Here is a 22,725-nt window from a genome sequence, read left to right on the forward strand (position 1 = left end):
TAAACGTGGAAATATCTACACCGCTATTTGTATAAGCAAGGAAATATCTACACCGCCATCTGTTTAAACATGGAAATATATACACAGACATCTGTTTATACATGGAAATATCTACAATGATATCTGTATAAACATGCTAATAACTACACCGCTATCTGTATAAATGTGGAAATATTTGCACCGCTATCCCTATAAACATGGTAATATCAACACCGTGATCTGTATAAACATGGAAATATCTACACCATGATCTGTATAAACATGGAAATATCAACACCGCTTTCTGTATAAACATGGAAATATCTCCAATGCTATCTCTATAAACATTGAAATATCTACTCCGCCATCTGTATAAACATGGAAATACTTACAAAGTTATCTGTATAAACATGGAAATATCTACACCGCCATCTGTATAAACATGGAAATATCTACAAAGCCATGCATATATACATGGAAATATCTACACCGCTATCTATATAAACATGGAAATAACTACACCGTTATCTGTATAAACATGGAAATATCTACACCGCCATCTACATATCCATAGAAATATCTGTGCCGCCATCTGTATAAACATGGAAATATCTACACGGTCTTCTGTGTATAGATGGAAATATCATCACCGCCATCTGTACAAACATGGAAATATCTGCACCGCTATCTGTATAAACATGGAAATATCTACACCGCGGTCTGTATAAACATGGAAATATCTACACCGCTATCTGTATAAACATGGAAATATCTACACCGCTATCTCTATAAACATGGAAATATCTGCACCTTGATCTGTATAAATATGGAAATATTTACACCGATATCTCTATAAACATGGAAATATCTACACAGTTATCTGAAAAAATATGGAAATATCTACACCGCGATCTCTATAAACATGGAAATATCTTCACCGCCATCTGTATAAACATGGAAATATCTACAATGCTATCTCTATAAACATGGAAATATCTACAATGCCATCTGTAAAAACATGGAAATACCTATACAGTCATCTGTATAAACATGGAAATGTCTACACCACCATCTGTATAAACATGGAAATATCTACAATGCCATCTGTATACACATGGAAATACCTACACGGCAATCTATGTATAGATGGAAACATCAACACCGCCATCTGTACAAACATGGAAATATCTACACCGCTATCTCTATAAACATGGAAATACACTGCGGTCTGTATAAACATGTAAATATCTACACCGGTATCTGTATAAACATGGAAATATCTACACCACGATCTGTATAAACATGGAAATATTTACACTGCTATTTGTATAAACATGGAAATATCTGCATCGCTATCTCTATAAACAAGGAAATATCTACAAAGCCATCTGTATAAACATGGAAATACCTACACAGTTATGTGTATAAACATGGAAATATCTACACCGCAATCTGTATAAACATGGAAATATCTACACCGCTATCTGTAAAAATATGAAATATCTAAACCGCTATCTCTATAAAAATGGAAATAACTACACTGCTATTTGTATAAACATGGAAATATCCTCACTGCTATCTCTATGAACATGGATAAATCTACACCACTATCTCCATAAACATGGAAATATCTACACCGCCATCTCTATAAACATGGAAATATCTACACAGCCATCTGTATAAACGTGGAAATATCTACACAGCCATCTGTATATACATGGAAATATCTACACCGCTATCTGTATAAACATGGAAATAACTACACCGCTATTTGTATAAACAAGGAACTATCTGCACCACCATCAGTTTAAACATGGAAGTATATACACAGACATCTGTTTATACATGGAAATCTCTACACTGCTATCTGTATAAACATGCGAATAACTACACCGCTATCTGTATAAATGTGGAAATATTTGCACCGCTATCCCTATAAACATAGTATTATCAACACCGCGATCTGTATAGACATGGAAATATCTACACCATGATCTGTAGAAACATGGAAACATCTACACCGTGATCTGTATAAACATGGAAATATCTACACCGCCATCTCTATAAACATGGAAATAACTTCACCCCTATCTCTATAAACATGGAAATACCCACACTGCTATCTCTATAAACATGGAAAAATCATCACCGCTATCTATATGAACATGGAAATATCTACACCGCCATCTCTATAAATATGGAAATATCTACACCGCGATCAGTATAAACGTGGAAATATCTACACCGCCATCTTTATAAACATGGAAATACTTACAAAGTTATCGGTATAAACATGGAAATACCTACACCGCCATCTCTATAAACATGGAAATATCTACACAGCCATGTGTATATACATGGAAATATCTACACCACTGTCTATATAAACATGGAAATAACTACACCGCTATCTGTATAAACATGGAAATATCTACACCGCCATCTACATACCCTTTGAAATATCTGCGCCGCCATCTGTATAATCATGGAAATATCTACACGGTCATCTGTGTATAGATGGAAATATCAACACCGCCATCCATATAAACATGGAAATATATACACCGCTATCTGTATAAACATGGAACTATCTGCACCGTTATCTCTATAAACATGGAAATATCTACAAAGAAATCTGTATAAACATGGAAATGCCTACACAGTCATGTGTAGGAACATGGAAATATCTACACTGCCATCTGTATAAACATAGAAATATCTACACAGCCCTCTGTATAAATATGGAAATATCTGCATAGGAATCTGTATAAACATGGAAATATCTGCACCGCTATCTGTATAAACATGGAAATACCTACACCGCTGTCTCTATAAACAAGGAAATATGTACACCGCCTTCTCTTTAAACATGGAGATATCTACAACGCCATATACATAAACAAGAAAATACCTACATTGCCATCTATATAAACATGGAAATATCTACACTGCCATTTGTAGAAAGATGGAAATATCTACACCGCCATCTGTATAAACGTGGAAATACCTACACCGCTATCTGTATAAGCATGGAAATATCTACACCGCAATCTGTATAAACATGGAAATATCTACACCGTTGCCTGTATAAATATGAAATATCAAAACCGCTATCTCTATAAAAATGGAAATATCTACACTGCTATCTGTATAAACATGGAAATATCCTCACTGCTATCTCTACGCACATGGATATATCTACACCGTTATCTCAATGAACATGGAAATATCTACACCGCCATCTCTATAAACATGGAAATATCTACACCGCCATCTGTATAAACATGGAAATATCTACAATGCCATCTGTAGAAAGATGGAAATCCCTACACCGCAATCTGTGTAAACATGGAAATATCTACAACAATATCTGTAAAGCATGGAAATATCTATACCGCTATCTGTATAAACATGGAAATATCTACACCGCGATCTGCATAAACATGGAAATATCTACACCGCGATCTGTATAAACATGGAAATATCTACACCGCTATCTGTATAAACATGGAAATATCTAGACAGCTATCTCTATAAACATGGAAATATTTTCACCGCCATCTGAATAAACATGGAAATACCTACAAGTCATCTGTATAAACATGGAAATATCTAGACAGCCATCTGCATAAACATGGAAATATCTACACAGCCATCTGTATATACATGGAACTATCTACACCGCTATCTGTATAAACATGGAAGTAACTACACTGCTATTTGTAAAAACAAGGAAATATCTACACCGTGATCTGTATAAACATGGAAATATCTGCAGTGCTATTTGTATAAACAAGCAAATATCTACACCGCTATCTGTAAACATGGAAATAACTACACCGCTCTCTGTATAAAGTAGGAAATATCTACAACGTGATCTGTATAAACATGGAAATATCTACACCGCCATCTCTATAAACATGGAAATATCTACACCCCTATCTGTATAAACATGGAAATATCCACACCGCTATCTCTATAAACATGGAAAAATCTACACCGTGATCAGTATAAACGTGGAACTATCTACACCGCTATCTCTATAAACATGGAAATATCTCCACTGCTATCTCTATAAACATCGAAATATCTACACCGCCATCTGTATAAACATGGAAATACTTACAAAGTTATTGGTATAAACATGGAAATATCTACACTGTCATCTGTATAAACATGGAAATATCTACACCGCGATTAGTATAAACGTGGAAATATCTACACCGCTATCTCTATAAACATGGAAATATCTCCAATGCTATCTCTATAAACATCGAAATATCTACACCGCCATCTGTATAAACATGGAAATACTTACAAAGTTTTCGGTATAAACATGGAAATATCTACACTGTCATCTGTATAAACATGGAAATATCTACACGGTCATCTGTGTATAGATGGAATTATCAACACCGCCATCAGTACAAACATGGAAATACCTGCACCGTTATCTGTATAAACATGGAAATATCTACACCGCGGTCTGTATGAACATGGAAATATCTAAACCGCTATCTGTATAAACATGGAAATATATACACCGCTATCTCTATAAACATGGAAATACCTACACCGTGATCTGTATAAACATGGAAATATTTACACCGCTTTCTGTATAAACATGGAAATTTCTACACCGTTATCTGTATTAATATGGAAATATCTACACCGCTATCTCTATAAACATATAAATATCTATACCGCCATCTGTATAAACATGGAAATACCTATACAGTCATCTGTGAAAACATGGAAATATCTACACCACCATCTGTATAAACTTGGAAATATCTAAAATGCCATCTGTATACACATGGAAATACCTACACGGCAATCTGTGTATAGATGGAAACATCAACACCGCCATCTGTACAAACATGGAAATATCTACACTGCTATCTCAATAAACATGGAAATATCTACACTGCGCTCTGTATAAACATGGAAATATCTACACCGGTATCTGTATAAACATGGAAATATCTACACCACGATCTGTATAAACATGGAAATATATACACCGCTATCTGTATAAACATGGAAATATCTGCACCGCTATCTCTATAAACATGGAAAAATCTACAAAGCAGTCTGCATAAACATGGAAATGACTTCACAGTCATGTGTAGGAACATGGAAATATCTACACAGCCATTTGTATGAACATAGAAATATCTTCACCGCTGTCTCTATAAACATGGAAATATCTATACTGCTATCTGTGTAAACAAGGAAATATCTACACTATCTGTATAAACATAGAAATATCTCCACCGCTATCTGTATAAATATGGAAATATCTCCACCGCTATCTGTATAAACATGGAAATAGTACACGTGTATCTGTATCAACATGGAAATACCTAAACCGCTATCTGTATAAACAATGAAATATCTACAACGCTATCTGTGTAAACATGGAAATATTTACACCGCTATCTGTGTAAACTTGGAAATATGTACACCGCTATCTGTGTAAACATGGAAATATCTACAATGCTATCTGTGTAAACATGGAAATATTTACAACGCTATCTGTGTAAACATGGAAATATCTACACAGATATCTGTAAAACGTGGAAATATCTACACAGCTATCTGTATAAACGTGGAAATATCTAAACCGCTATCTGTATAAATGTGGAAATATCTTCAATGCTATCTGTATAAACGTGGAAATATCTATATCGCTATCTGTATAAACGTGGAAATAACTTCACCGCTATCTCTATAAACCTGGAAATATCTACACCGCTATCTGTATCAACATGGAAATAACTACACTGCTATCTGTATAAACATGGAAATATCTACAATCCTATCTCTGTATACATGGAAATATCTACACAGCTATCTGTGTAAACTTGGAAATATCTACACTGCTATCTGTGTAAAGTTGGCAATATCTACACCACATTCTGTGCAAAGATGGAAATATCTACTCCGCTATCACTGTAAACATGGAAATATCAACAACAATATATGTAAAAACATGGAAGTATCTACACCGCTATCTCTATAAACATGGAAATATCTACGCCGCGATCTGCATAAACATGGAAATATCTACAGCACGATCTGTATAAACATGGAAATATCTACACCGCTATCAGTATAAACATGGAAATATGTACACAGCTATCTCTGTAAACATGGAAATATCTTCACCGCCATCTGTATAAACATGGAAATACCTACAAGTCATCTGTATAAACATGGAAAAATCTACACAGCCATCTGTATAAACATGGAAATATCTACCCAGACATCTGTATATACATGGAAATATCTACACCGCTATCTGTATGAACATGGAAATATCTACACTGCTATTTGTATAAACAAGGAAATATCTACACCGTGATCTGTATAAACATGGAAATATCTACAGTGCTATTTGTATAAACAAGGAAATATCTACACCGCTATCTGTATAAACATGGAAACAACTACAACTCTATTTGTATAAACAAGGAAATACCTACAACGTGATCTGTATAAACATGGAAATATCTACACCGCCATCTCTATAAACATTGTAATATCTACACCCCTATCTGTATAAACATGGAAACATCCACACCGCTATCTCCATAAACATGGAAAAATCTACACCGCGATCAGTATAAACGTGGAAATATCTACACCGCTATCTCTATAAACATGGAAATATCTCCACTGCTATCTCTATAAACATCGAAATATCTACACCGCCATCTGTATAAACATGGAAATACTTACAAAGTTATCGGTATAAACATGGAAATATCTACACTGCCATCTGTATAAACATGGAAATATCTACACGGACATCTGTGTATAGATGGAATTATCAACACCGCCATCTGTACAAACATGGAAATATCTGCACCGTTATCTGTATAAACATGGAAATATCTACACCGCGGTCTGTATAAACATGGAAATATCTACACCGCTATCGGTATAAACATGGAAATATATACACCGCTATCTCTATAAAGATGGAAATACCTACACCCTGATCAGAATAAACAAGGAAATATTTACACCGCTTTCTGTATAAACATGGAAATTTCTACACCGTTGTCTGTATAAATATGGAAATATCAACACCGCTATCTCTATAAACATGGAAATATCTATACCGCCATCTGTATACACATGGAAATACCTATACAGTCATCTGTGTAAACATGAAAATACCTACACCACCATCTGTATAAACATGGAAATATCTACAATGCCACCTGTATACACATGGAAATACCTACACGGCAATCTGTGTATAGATGGAAACATCAACACCGCCATCTGTACAAAGATGGAAATATCTACACTGCTATCTCAATAAACATGGAAATATCTACACTGCGCTCTGTATAAACATGGAAATATCTACACCGGTATCTGTATAAACATGGAAATATCTACACCACGATCTGTATAAACATGGAAATATATACACCGCTATCTGTATAAACATGGAAATATCCGCACTGCTATCTCTATAAACATGGAAAAATCTACAAAGCCATCTGTATAAACATGGAAATGCCTACACTGTCATGTGTAGGAACATGGAAATATCTACACTGCCATCTGTATTAACATAAAAATATCTACACAGCCCTCCGTATAAATAAGGAAATATCTGCATAGGGATCTGTATAAACATGGAAATATCTGCACCGCTATCTGTATAAACTTGGAAATACCTACACCGCTGTCTCTATAAACATGGAAATATGTACACCGCCATCTCTTTAAACATGGAGATATCTACAATGCCATCTACGTAAACAAGAAAATATCTACATTGCCATCTATATAAACATGGAAATATCTACACCGCCATCTCTATAAACCTGGAAATATCTACCCTGCCATTTGAAGAAAGATGGAAATATCTACACCGCCATCTGTATAAACGTGGAAATATCTACACCGCTATCTGTATAAACATGGAAATATCTACACCGCTATCTGTAAAAATATGAAATATCAAAACCGCTATCTCTTTAAAAATGGAAATATCTACACAGCTATCTGTATAAACATGGAAATATCCTCACTGCTATCTCTATGAACATGGATATATCTACACCGTTATCTCAATGAACATGGAAATATCTACACCACCATCTCTATAAACATGGAAATATCTACACCGCCATCTGTATAAACATGGAAATATCTACAATGCCATCTGTAGAAAGATGGAAATCCCTACACCGCAATCTGTGTAAACATGGAAATATCTACAACAATATCTGTAAAAACATGGAAATAACTACACCGCTATCTGTATAAACATGGAAATATCTACACCGCGATCTGCATAAACATGGAAATATCTACACCGCGATCTGTATAAACATGGAAATATCTACACCGCTATCTGTATAAACATGGAAATATCTACACAGCTATCTCTATAAACATGGAAATATTTTCACCGCCATCTGTATAAACATGGAAATACCTACAAGTCATCTGTATAAACATGGAAATATCTAGATTGCCATCTGTATAAACATGGAAATATCTACACAGCCATCTGTATAAACATGAAAATATCTACACTGCCATCTCCATAAAGATGGAATTATCTACTCCGCCATGTGTATAAGCACGGAAATATCTGCACCACCATCTGTGTAAACATGGAAATATCTACACCGCTATCTGTATAAACATGGAAATATCTACACCGCCATCTGCATGTCCATGGAAATATCTACGCCGCCATCTGTATAAACATGGAAATATCTACAGCCCGATCTGTATAAACATGGAAATATCTACACCGCTATCTCTGTAAATATGGAAATATCTACACCGCCATCTGTATAAACATAGAAATATCTCCACAGCCATATGTATATACATGGAAATATCTACACCGCTATCTATATAAACATGGAAATAACTACACAGCTATCTGTATTAACATGGAAATATCTACACCACCATCTGTATAAACATGGAAATATCTACATTGCCATCTGCATACACATGGAAATACCTACACGACAATCTGTGTAAATATGGAAATATCAACACCGCCATCTGTACAAACATGGAAATATTTACACCGCTATCTATATAAACATGGAAATACCTACACTGCAGTCTGTATAAACATGTAAATATCTACACCGGTATCTTTATAAACATGGAAATATCTACACCACGATCTGTATAAACATGGAAATATTTACACCGCTATCTGCATAAACAGGGAAATATCTGCACCGCTATCTCTATATACATGGAAATATCTACAAAGCCATCTGTATAAACATGGAAATACATACACAGTCATGTGTATAAACATGGAAATATCTACACCGCAATCTGTATAAACATGGAAATATCTACATCGCTATCTCTATAAATATGAAATATCTAAACCGCTATCTCTATAAAAATGGAAACATCTAGAATGCTATCTGTATAAAGATGGAAATATCCTCACTGCTATCTCTATGAACATGGATATATCTACACCGCTATCTCTATAAACATGGAAATATCTACACCGCCATCCCTATAAACATGGAAATATCTACACCGCCATCTGTATAAACATGGAAATACTTACAAAGTTATCTGTATAAACATGGAAATATCTACACCGCTATCTCTATAAACATGGAAATATCTACACCGTGATCTGTATAAACATGGAAATATTTACACCGCTATCTGTATAAACATGGGAATTTCTACACCGTAATCTTTATAAATATGGAAATATCTACACCGCTATCTCTATAAACATGGAAATATCTACACCACCATCTGTATAAACATGGAAATATCTACAATGCCATCAGTATACACATGGAAATAACTACACGGCAATCTGTGTATAGATGGAAACATCAACACCGCCATCTGTACAAACATGGAAATATCTACACCGCTATCTCTATAAACATGGAAATATCTACAATGCCGTCTGTATAAACATGGAAATATCTACACCGGTATATGTATAAACATGGAAATATCTACACCACGATCTGTATAAGCATGGAAATATTTACACCGCTACCTCTATAAACAAGGAAATATCTGCACAGCTATCTCTATAAACATGGAAATATCTACAAAGCCATCTGTATAAACATGGAAATACCTACACAGTCATGTGTACGAACATGGAAATATCTACACTGACATCTGTATAAACATGGAAGTATCTACACAGCCCTCTGTATAAATATGGAAATATCTGCATAGGCATCTGTATAAACATGGAAATATCTGCAACGGTATCTGCATAAACATGGAAATACCTACACCACTGTCTCTATAAACATATAAATATGTACACCGCTATGTGTATAAACATGGAAATATCTCCACTTCTGTCTGCATAAACATGGAAATATCTACACCGCGATCTGTATAAACATGGAAATTTCTACACCGTTATCTGTATTAATATGGAAATATCTACACCGCTATCTCTATAAACATATAAATATCTATACCGCCATCTGTATAAACATGGAAATACCTATACAGTCATCTGTGAAAACATGGAAATATCTACACCACCATCTGTATAAACTTGGAATTATCTAAAATGCCATCTGTATACACATGGAAATACCTACACGGCAATCTGTGTATAGATGGAAACATCAACACCGCCATCTGTACAAACATGGAAATATCTACATTGCTATCTCAATAAACATGGAAATATCTACACTGCTCTCTGTATAAACATGGAAATTTCTACACCGGTATCTGTATAAACATGGAAATATCTACACCACGATCTGTATAAACATGGAAATATATACACCGCTATCTGTATAAACATGGAAATATCTGCACCGCTATCTCTATAAACATGGAAAAATCTACAAAGCAGTCTGCATAAACATGGAAATGACTTCACAGTCATGTGTAGGAACATGGAAATATCTACACTGCCATCTGTGTAAACACAGAAATATCTACACAGCCCTCTGTATAAATGTGGAAATATCTGTATAGGGATCTGTATAAACATGGAAATATCTGCACCGCTCTCTGTATAAACTTGTAAATACCTACACCGCTGTCTCTATAAACATGGAAATATGTACACTGCCATCTCTTTAAACATGGAGATATCTACAACGCCATCTACATAAACAAGAAAATATCTACATTGCCATCTATATAAACCTGGAAATATCTTCACCGCCATCTCTATAAACATGGAAATATCTACCCTGCCATTTGAAGAAAGATGGAAATATCTACACCGCCATCTGTATAAACGTGGAAATATCTACACCGCTATCTGTATAAACATGGAAATATCTACACCGCTATCTGTAAAAATATGAAATATCAAAACCGCTATCTCTTTAAAAATGGAAATATCTACACAGCTATCTGTATAAACATGGAAATATCCTCACTGCTATCTCTATGAACATGGATATATCTACACCGTTATCTCAATGAACATGGAAATATCTACACCACCATCTCTATAAACATGGAAATATCTACACCGCCATCTGTATAAACATGGAAATATCTACAATGCCATCTGTAGAAAGATGGAAATCCCTACACCGCAATCTGTGTAAACATGGAAATATCTACAACAATATCTGTAAAAACATGGAAATAACTACACCGCTATCTGTATAAACATGGAAATATCTACACCGCGATCTGCATAAACATGGAAATATCTACACCGCGATCTGTATAAACATGGAAATATCTACACCGCTATCTGTATAAACATGGAAATATCTACACAGCTATCTCTATAAACATGGAAATATTTTCACCGCCATCTGTATAAACATGGAAATACCTACAAGTCATCTGTATAAACATGGAAATATCTAGACAGCCATCTGTATAAACATGGAAATATCTACACAGCCATCTGTATAAACATGAAAATATCTACACTGCCATCTCCATAAAGATGGAATTATCTACTCCGCCATGTGTATAAGCACGGAAATATCTGCACCACCATCTGTGTAAACATGGAAATATCTACACCGCTATCTGTATAAACATGGAAATATCTACACCGCCATCTGCATGTCCATGGAAATATCTACGCCGCCATCTGTATAAACATGGAAATATCTACACAGCCATGTGTATATACATGGAAATATCTACACCGCAATCTATATAAACATGGAAATAACTACACCGCTATCTGTATAAACATGGAAATATCTACACTGCCATCTACATATCCACGGAAATGTCTGCGCCGCCATCTGTATAAACATGGAAATATCTACACGGTCATCTGTGTATAGATGCAAATATCAACACCGCCATCTGTACAAACATGGAAATATCTGCACCGCAATCTGTATAAACATGGAAATATCTACACCGGTATCTGTATAAACATGGAAATATCTACACCACGATCTCTATAAGCATGGAAATATTTACACCGCTACCTCTATAAACAAGGAAATATCTGCACAGCTATCTCTATAAACATGGAAATATCTACAAAGCCATCTGTATAAACCTGGAAATACCTACACAGTCATGTGTACGAACATGGAAATATCTACACTGCCATCTGTATAAACATGGAAGTATCTACACAGCCCTCTGTATAAATATGGAAATATCTGCATAGGCATCTGTATAAACATGGAAATATCTGCAACGGTATCTGCATAAACATGGAAATACCTACACCTCTGTCTCTATAAACATGTAAATATGTACACCGCTATGTGTATAAACATGGAAATATCTCCACTGCTGTCTGCATAAACATGGAAATATCTACACCACGATCTGTATAAACATGGAAATATCTACACTGCTATCTGTATAAACATGGAAATATCTACATATCTGTCTCTATAAACATGGAAATACCTACACCTCCATCTGTATAAACATGGAAATACCTACAAAGTCATCTGTATAAGCATGGAAATATCTACACAGCCATCTGTATAAACATGGAAATACCTACACAGCCAGCTGTATATACATGGAAAAATCTACACCGCTATCTGTATAAACATAGAAATATCTACACCGCAATCAGTATTAACATGGTAATATCTACACCACCATCTATACAAACATGGAAATATCTACACAGCCATCTGTATAAACATGCAAATACTTTCAAAGTTATCTGTATAAACATGGAAATATCTACACCGCCATCTGTATAAACATGGAAATATCTACACAGCCATGTGTATATACACGGAAATATCTACACCGCAATCTATATAAACATGGAAATAACTACACCGCTATCTGTATAAACATGGAAATATCTACACTGCCATCTACATATCCACGGAAATGTCTGCGCCGCCATCTGCATAAACATGGAAATATCTACACGGTCATCTGTGTATAGATGCAAATATCAACACCGCCATCTGTACAAACATGGAAATATCTGCACCGCAATCTGTATAAACATGGAAATATCTACAACGCTGTCTGTATAAACATGGAAATATCTAAACCGCTATCTCTATAAACATGGAAATATCTACACCGCTATCTCTAAAAACTTGGAAATATCTACACCGTGATCTGTATAAACATGGAAATATTTACACCGCTATCTGTAAAAACATGGAAATACCTACACCGTTATCTTTATAAACATGGAAATACCTACAACGCCATCAGTAGAAACATGGAAATATCTACATCACCATCTGTATAAACATGGAAATATCTACAATGCCATCTGTATACACATGGAAATACCCACACGTCAGTCTGTGTAGAGATGGAAACATCAACACCGCCATCTGTACCGACATGGAAATATCTACACCGCTATCTGCATAAACATGGAAATATCTACACTGCCCACTGTATAAACATGGAAATGTCTACACCGGTATCTGCATAAACATGGAACTATCTACACCACGATCTGTATAAAACGTGGAAATATTTACACCGCTATCTGTATAAACATGGAAATATCTAAACCGCTATCTCTATAAACAAGGAAATACCTGCAAAGCCATCTCTATAAACATGGAAATAACTACACAGTCATGTGTAGGAACATGGAAATATCTACACTGCCATCTGTATAAACATGGAAATATCTACACAGCCCTCTGTATAAATATGGAAATATCTGCATAGGCATCTGTATAAACATGGAAATATCCGCACCGCTATCTGTATAAACATGGAAATAAATACACCGCTGTCTCTATAAACATGGAAATATGTACACCGTTATGTGTATAAACATGGTAATATCTCCACTGCTGTCTGTATAAAGATGGAAATATCTCCACCTTTATCTGTATAAACATGGAAATATCTACAGCGCCATCTCTATAAACATTGAAATATCTAAACTGCCATCTGTAAAAACATGGATATATCTACAAAGTCATCGGAATAAACATGGAAATATCTTCACCACCATCTGTATAAACATGGGAATACCTACAATACCATGTGTATACACATGGAAATATCTACACAGACATCTGTATAAATATAGAAATATCTACACCGCCATCTGTATAAACATGGAAATATCTACACCGCGATCAGTATAAACATGGAAATAGCTACAACGGTATCTGTATAAACATGGAAATAACTCCACTGCTATCTCTGTAAACATCAAAATATCTACACCGCCATCTGAATAAACATGGAAATACTTACAAAGTTATCTGCATAAACATGGAAATATCTACACCGCCATCTGTATAAACATGGAAATATCTACACAGCCATGTGTATATACATGGAAATATCTACACCGCTATCTATATAAACATGGAAATAACTACACCGCTATCTGTATAAACATGGAAATATCGACACCGCCATCTACATATCCATAGAAATATCTGTGCCGCCATCTGTATAAACATGGAAATATCTACACCGCTATCTGTATAAACATGGAAATTCCTACACCGCTGTCTCTACAAACATGGAAATATGTACACCGCTATGTGTATAAACATGGAAATATCTCCACTGCTCTCTGTATAAACATGGAAATATCTCCACCGTTATCTGTATAAAAATGTAAATATCTACAGCGCCATCTCTATAAACATTGAAATATCTCCACTGCCATCTGTAAAAACATGGAAATATCTACACCGCCAACTGTATAAACATGGAAATATCTACACCTCCATCTGTATAAACATGGAAATACCTACAATACCATCTGTATACACATGGAAATGTCTACAAAGACATCTGTATAAATATGGAAATATCTACACGTCCCTCTGTATAAACATGGAAATATCTACACTGCCATCTGTAGAAAGATGGAAATATCTACACCGCTATCTCTATAAATATGGAAATATCTACACCGCCATCTCTATAAACATGAAAATATCCACACTGCCATCTCCATAAAGATGGAATTATCTACTCCGCCATGTGTATAAGCACGGAAATATCTACACCACCATCTGTGTAAACATGGAAATATCTACACCGCTATCTGTATAAACATGGAAATATCTACACCGCCATCAGCATGTCCATGGAAATATCTACGCCGCCATCTGTATAAACATGGAAATATCTACAGCCCGATCTGTATAAACATGGAAATATCTACACGGCTATCTCTGTAAATATGGAAATATCTACACCGCCATCTGTATAAACATAGAAATATCTCCACAGCCATATGTATATACATGGAAATATCTACACCGCTATCTATATAAACATGGAAATAACTACACAGCTATCTGTATAAACATGGAAATATCTACACCGCCATCTACATATCCATGGAAATATCTGCGCTGCCATCTGTATAAACATGGAAATATCTACACGGTCATCTGTGTATAGATGGAAATATCAACACCGCCATCTGTACAAACATGGAAATATCTGCACCGCTATCAGTATAACCATGGAAATAACTACACCGCGGTCTGTATAAACATGGAAATACCTACACCGCTATCTGTATAAACATGGAAATATCTACAGCGCCATCTCTATAACCATGAAACATCTACACTGCCATCTGTAAAAACATGGAAATATCTACACAGTCATCTGAATAAACTTGGAAATATCTACACCACCATCTCTATAAACATGGAAATAACTGCAATACCATCTGTATACACTTGGAAATATCTACACAGACATCTGTATAAATATGGAAATATCTACACCTCCAACTGTATAAACAAGGAAATATCTACACTGCCATCTGTAGAAAGATGGAAATATCTACACCGCTATCTGTATAAATATGGAAATAAATACACCGCCATCTCTATAAACATGAAAATATCTACACTGCCATCTCCATAAAGATGGAAGTATCTACTCCGCCATGTGTATAAACACAGAAATATCTACACCACCATCTGTGAAAACATGGAAATATCTACAACGCTATCTTTATAAACATGGAAATATCTACACCGACATCTGCATGTCCATGGAAATAGCTACGCGGCCATCTGTATAAACATGGAAATATCTACAAGGCCATCTGTGTATAGATGGAAATGTCAACACCGCCATCTGTACAAACATGGAAATATCTACACCGCTATCTCTATAAACATGGAAATATCTGCACTGCCATCTGTAAAAACATGGAAATACCTATACAGTCATCTGTATAAACATGGAAATATCTACAATGCCATCTGTATTCACGCGGAAATATCTACACAGCCATCTGTATAAACATGTAAATATCTACACTGCTATCTCTATAAACATGGAAATATCTACACCGCCATCTCTATAAACATGAAAATATCTACACTGCCATCTCCATAAACATGGAACTAACTACTCCGCCTTCTGTGTAAACAAGGAAACATCTACACCGCCATCAATGTGAATAAGGAAATATATACAATGCCATCTTTATAAAGATATAAATATCTGCACCGCGAGCTGTATAAACATGGAAATATCTACAACGCCATCTATATAAACATGGAAATATCTACACCGCTATGACTATAAACATGGAAATACCTACACCGCTATCTCTATAAACATGGAAATATCTACACCGCTATCTGTATAAACATGGAAATTTCTACACCGTTATCTGTATAAATATGGAAATATCAACACCGCTATCTCTATAAACATGGAAATATCTACACCGCCATCTGTATAAACATGGAAATACCTATACAGTCATCTGTGTAAACATGGAAAATCTACACCACCATCTGTATAAACATGGAAACATCTACACCGCCATCTGTGTGAATAAGGAAATATCTACAAAGCCATCTGTATAAAGATATAAATATCTGCACCGCGAGCTGTATAAACATGGAAGTATCTACATCGCTATCTGTATAAACGTGGAAATACCAACACCGCTATAGGTATAAACATGGAAATATCTACAACGCCATCTATATAAACATGGAAATATCTACACCGCTATGTCTATAAACATTGAAATACCTACACCGCTATCTGTATAAACATGGAAATATCTACACCACGATCTATATAAACATGGAAATATCTACACCGCCATCTGTATAAACATGGAAATATCTACAATGACATCTGTAGAAAGATGGAAATATGTACACCGCAATATGTGTAAACATGGAAATATCTACACCGATATCTGTAAAAACATGGAAATATCTACACCGCTATTTGTATAAACATGGAAATATCTACACCGCGATCTGTATAAACATGGAAATATCTACACCGCGATCTGTATATACATGGAAATTTCTTTCAAAGTCATCTGTATAAACATGGAAATATCTACAAAGACATCTGTATAAACATGGATATATCTACACAGCCATCTGTATATACATGGAAATATCTACAACGCTATCTGTATAAACATGGAAATAACTACACCGCTATTTGTATAAACAAGGAAATATCTACACTGTGATCTGTATAAACATGGAAATAATTACACCGCTATCTGTATAAACATGAAAATTTCTACACCTTTATCTGTATAAATATGGAAATATCTACACCGCTATCTTTGTAAACATGGAAATATCTACACCGCCACCTGTATATACATGGAAATACCAATAGAGTCATCTGTGTAAACATGGAAATATCTACACCACCATCTGTATAAACATGGAAATATCTACAATGCCATCTGTATACACATGGAAATACCTACACGGCAATCTGTGTATAGATGGAAACAACAACACAGCCATCTGTACCAACTTGGAAATATCTACACTGCTATCTCTATAAACATGGAAATATCTACACTGTGGTCTGTATAAACATGGAAATATCTTCACCGGTATCTGTATAAACATGGAATTATCTGCATCACGATCTGTATAAACAAGGAAATATATACACCGCTATCTGTATAAACATGGAAATATCTGCACCGCTATCTCTATAGACATGGAAATATCTACAAAGCCATCTGTATAAACTTGGAAATACCAACACAGTCATGTGTAGGCACATGGAAATATCTTCACTGCCATCTGTATAAACATAGAAATATCTACACAGCCCTCTGTATAAATATGGAGATACCTGCATAGGCATCTGTATAAAGATGGAAATATCTGCACCGCTGTCTGTATAAACATGGAAATACCGACACCACTGTCTCTGTAAACATGCAAATATGTACACGGCTATGTGTATAAACATGGAAATAACTCCACTGCTGTCTGTATAAACATGGAAATATCTCCACCGTTATCTGTATAATCATGGAAATATCTATAGCGCCATCTCTATAAACATTGAAATATCTACACTGCCATCTGTAAAAACATGGAAATATCTACACAGTCATCTGAATAAACATGGAAATATCTACAAAACCATCTGTATAAACATGGAAATACCTACAATACCATCTGTATACACATGGAAATATCTACACAGACATCTGTATAAATATGAAAATATCTACGCCGCCATCTGTATAAACATGGAAATATCTACACGGCCATCTGTGTATAGATGGAAATATCTACACCGCCATCTGTACAAACATGGAAATATCTACACCGCTATCTCTATAAACATGGAAATATCTGCACTGCCATCTGTAAAAACATGGAAATATCTACACTGCCATCTGCATAAACATGTAAATATCTACACTGCTATCTCTATAAACATGGAAATATCTACACCGCCATCTGTATAAACATGGAAATATCTACAATGCCATCTGTAGAAAGATGGAAATATCTACACCGCAATCTGTGTAAACATGGATATATCTACAACGATATCTGTAAAAACATGGAAATATCTACACCGCTATCTGTATAAACATGGAAATATCTACACTGCGATCTGTATAAACATGGAAATATCTACAGCGCCATATCTATAAACGTTGAAATATCTACACTGCCATCTGTAAAAACACGGAAATATCTACACAGTCATCTGAATAAACATGGAAATATCTTCACCACCATCTGTATCAACATGGAAATACCTACAATACCATCTGTATACACATGGAAATATCTACACAGTCATCTGTATAAATATGGAAATATCTACACCGCCATCTGTATAAACATGGAAATATCTCCACTGCCATCTGTAGAAAGATGGAAATATCTCCACTGCTATCTCTATCAACATCAAAATATCTACATCGCCATCTGTATAAACATGGAAATACTTACAAAGTTATCTGTATAAACATGGAAGTATCTACACAGCCATGTGTATAAACATGGAAATACCTACACCGCTATCTATATAAACATGGAAATAACTACACTGCTATCTGTATAAACATGGAAATATCTACACAGCCATCTACATATCCATAGAAATATCTGTGCCGCCATTTGTATAAACATGGAAATATCTACACGGTCATCTGTGTATAGATCGAAATATCAACACCGCCATCTGTACAAACATGGAAATATCTGCACCGCTATCTGTATAAACATGGAAATATCTACACCGCGGTCTGTATAAACGTGGAAATATCTACAACGCTATCTGTATAAACATGGAAATCTCTACACCGCTATCTCTATAAACATGGAAATATCTACAAAGCCATCTGTATAAACATGGAAATACCTACAAAGTCATGTGTAGGAACATGCAAATATCTACACTGCCATCTGTATAAACATGGAAATATCTACACAGCCCTCTGTATAAATATGGAAATATCTGCATAGGCATCTGTATAAACATGGAAATATCTGCACCGCTATCTGTATAAACATGGAAATACCTACACCGCTGTCTCTATAAACATGGAAATATGTACACCTCTATGTGTATAAACATGGAAATATCTCCACTGCAGTCTGTATAAACATGGAAATATCTACACCGCTATCTGTATAAACATGGAAATAGCTACACCGCTATCTGTATAAACATGGAAATATCTACACAGCTATCTCTATAAACATGGAAATACCTACAACGCCATCTGTATAAACATGGAAATACCTACAAAGTCATCTGTATAAACATGGAAATATCTACACAGCCATCTGTATAAACATGGAAATATCTACACAGCCATCTGTATATACATGGAAATATCTACACCGCTATCTGTATAAACATGGAAATAACTACACCGCTATTTGTATAAACAAGGAAATATCTACACCGCCATCTGTTTAAACATGGAAATATATACACAGACATCTGTTTATACATGGAAATATCTACACCGCTTTCTGTATAAACATGCTAATAACAACACCGCTGTCTGTATTAATGTGGAAATATTTGCACTGCTATCCCTATAAACATGGTAATATCAACACCTCGATCTGTATAAACATGGAAATATCTACACCGCAATCTCTATGAACATGGAAATATCTACACCGCGATCAGTATCAACATGGAAATATCTACACCTCTATCTGTATAAATATGGAAATATCTCCACTGCAATCTCTATAAACATCGAAATAGCTACACTACCATCTGCATAAACATGGAAATATTTACAAAGTTATCTGTATAAACATGGAAATATCTACACCGCCATCTTTATAAACATGGAAATATCTACACATCCATGTGTATACACATGGAAATATCTACACCGCTATCTCTATAAACATGGAAATATCTACAGCGCCATCTCTACAAACATAGAAATATCTACACTGCCATCTGTAAAAACATGGAAATATCTACACAGTCATCTGAATAAACATGGAAATATCTACACCACCATCTGTATAAACATGGAAATACCTACAATACCATCTGTATACACATGGAAATATCTACACAGACATCTGTATAAATATGGAAATATCTACACGGCCATCTTTATAAACATGGAAATATCTACACTGCCGTCTGTAGAAAGATGGAAATATCTACACCGCTATCTCTATAAATATGGAAATATCTACACCGCCATCTCTATAAACATGAAAATAACTACACTGCCATCTCCATAAAGATGGAAGTATCTACTCCGCCATGTGTAAAAACCCGGAAATATCTACACCACCGTCTGTGTAAACATGGAAATATCTACACCGCTATCTGTATAAACATGGAAATACCTACACCGCCATCTGCATGCCCATGGAAATAGCTACGCCGCCATCTGTATAAACATGGAAATATGTACACGGCCATCTGTGTACAGATGGAAATGTCAACACCGCGATCTGTACAAACATGGAATTATCTACACCGCTATCTATATAAACATGGAAATATCTGCACTGCCATCGGTAAAAACATGGAAATACCTATACAGTCATCTGTATAAACATGGAAATATCTACAATGCCATCTGTATACACATGGAAATATCTACACAGCCGTCTGTATAAACATGTAAATACCTTCACTGTTATCTGTATAAACATGGAAATATCTACACCGCCATCTCTATAAACATGAAAATATCTAAACTGCCATCTCCATAAACATGGAACTTACTACTCCGCCATCTGTATAAACATGGAAACATCTACACCGCCATCTGTGTGAATAAGGAAATATCTACAATTCCATCTGTATTAAGATATAAATACCTGCACAGCGAGCTGTTTAAACATGGAAATATCTACATCGCTAGCTGTATAAACGTGGAAATACCAACACCGCTATGTCTATAAACATGGAAATACCTACAACGCTATCTCTATAAACATGGAAATATCTACACCGCTATCTGTATAAACATGGAAATATCTACACCGCTATCTGTATAAACATGGAAATATCTACACCGTTATGTGTATTAACGTGGAAATATATATTGCTATCGGTATAAACATGGACATATCTCCACCGCAATCTGTATAAACATGAAAATATCTACACCACTATCTCTATAAACATGGAAATATCTACACTGCCATCTGTAGAAACATGGAAATATCTACACAGTCATCTGTAGAAACATGGAAATATCTACACCGCTATCACTATAAACATGGAAATAACTAAACCGCTATCCTTATAAACATGGAAATATCTACACCGCTATCTCCATCAACAGGGAAATATACACACTGCCATCTCTTTAAACTTGGAGGTATCTACAAAGCCATCTACATAAACAAGAAAATATCTACACTGCCATCTATATAAACATGGAAATATCTGCACCACCATCTCTATAAACATGGAAATATCTACACTGCCATTTGTAGAAAGATGGAAATATATACACCGCCATCTGTATAAACGTGGAAATATCTACACCGCTATCTGTATAAACATGGAAATATCTACACCGCAATC

The sequence above is a fragment of the Pan paniscus genome, chromosome 13 (genome assembly GCF_029289425.2).
Source record: "Pan paniscus chromosome 13, NHGRI_mPanPan1-v2.0_pri, whole genome shotgun sequence".
Classification (NCBI taxonomy): Eukaryota; Metazoa; Chordata; class Mammalia; order Primates; family Hominidae; genus Pan; species Pan paniscus.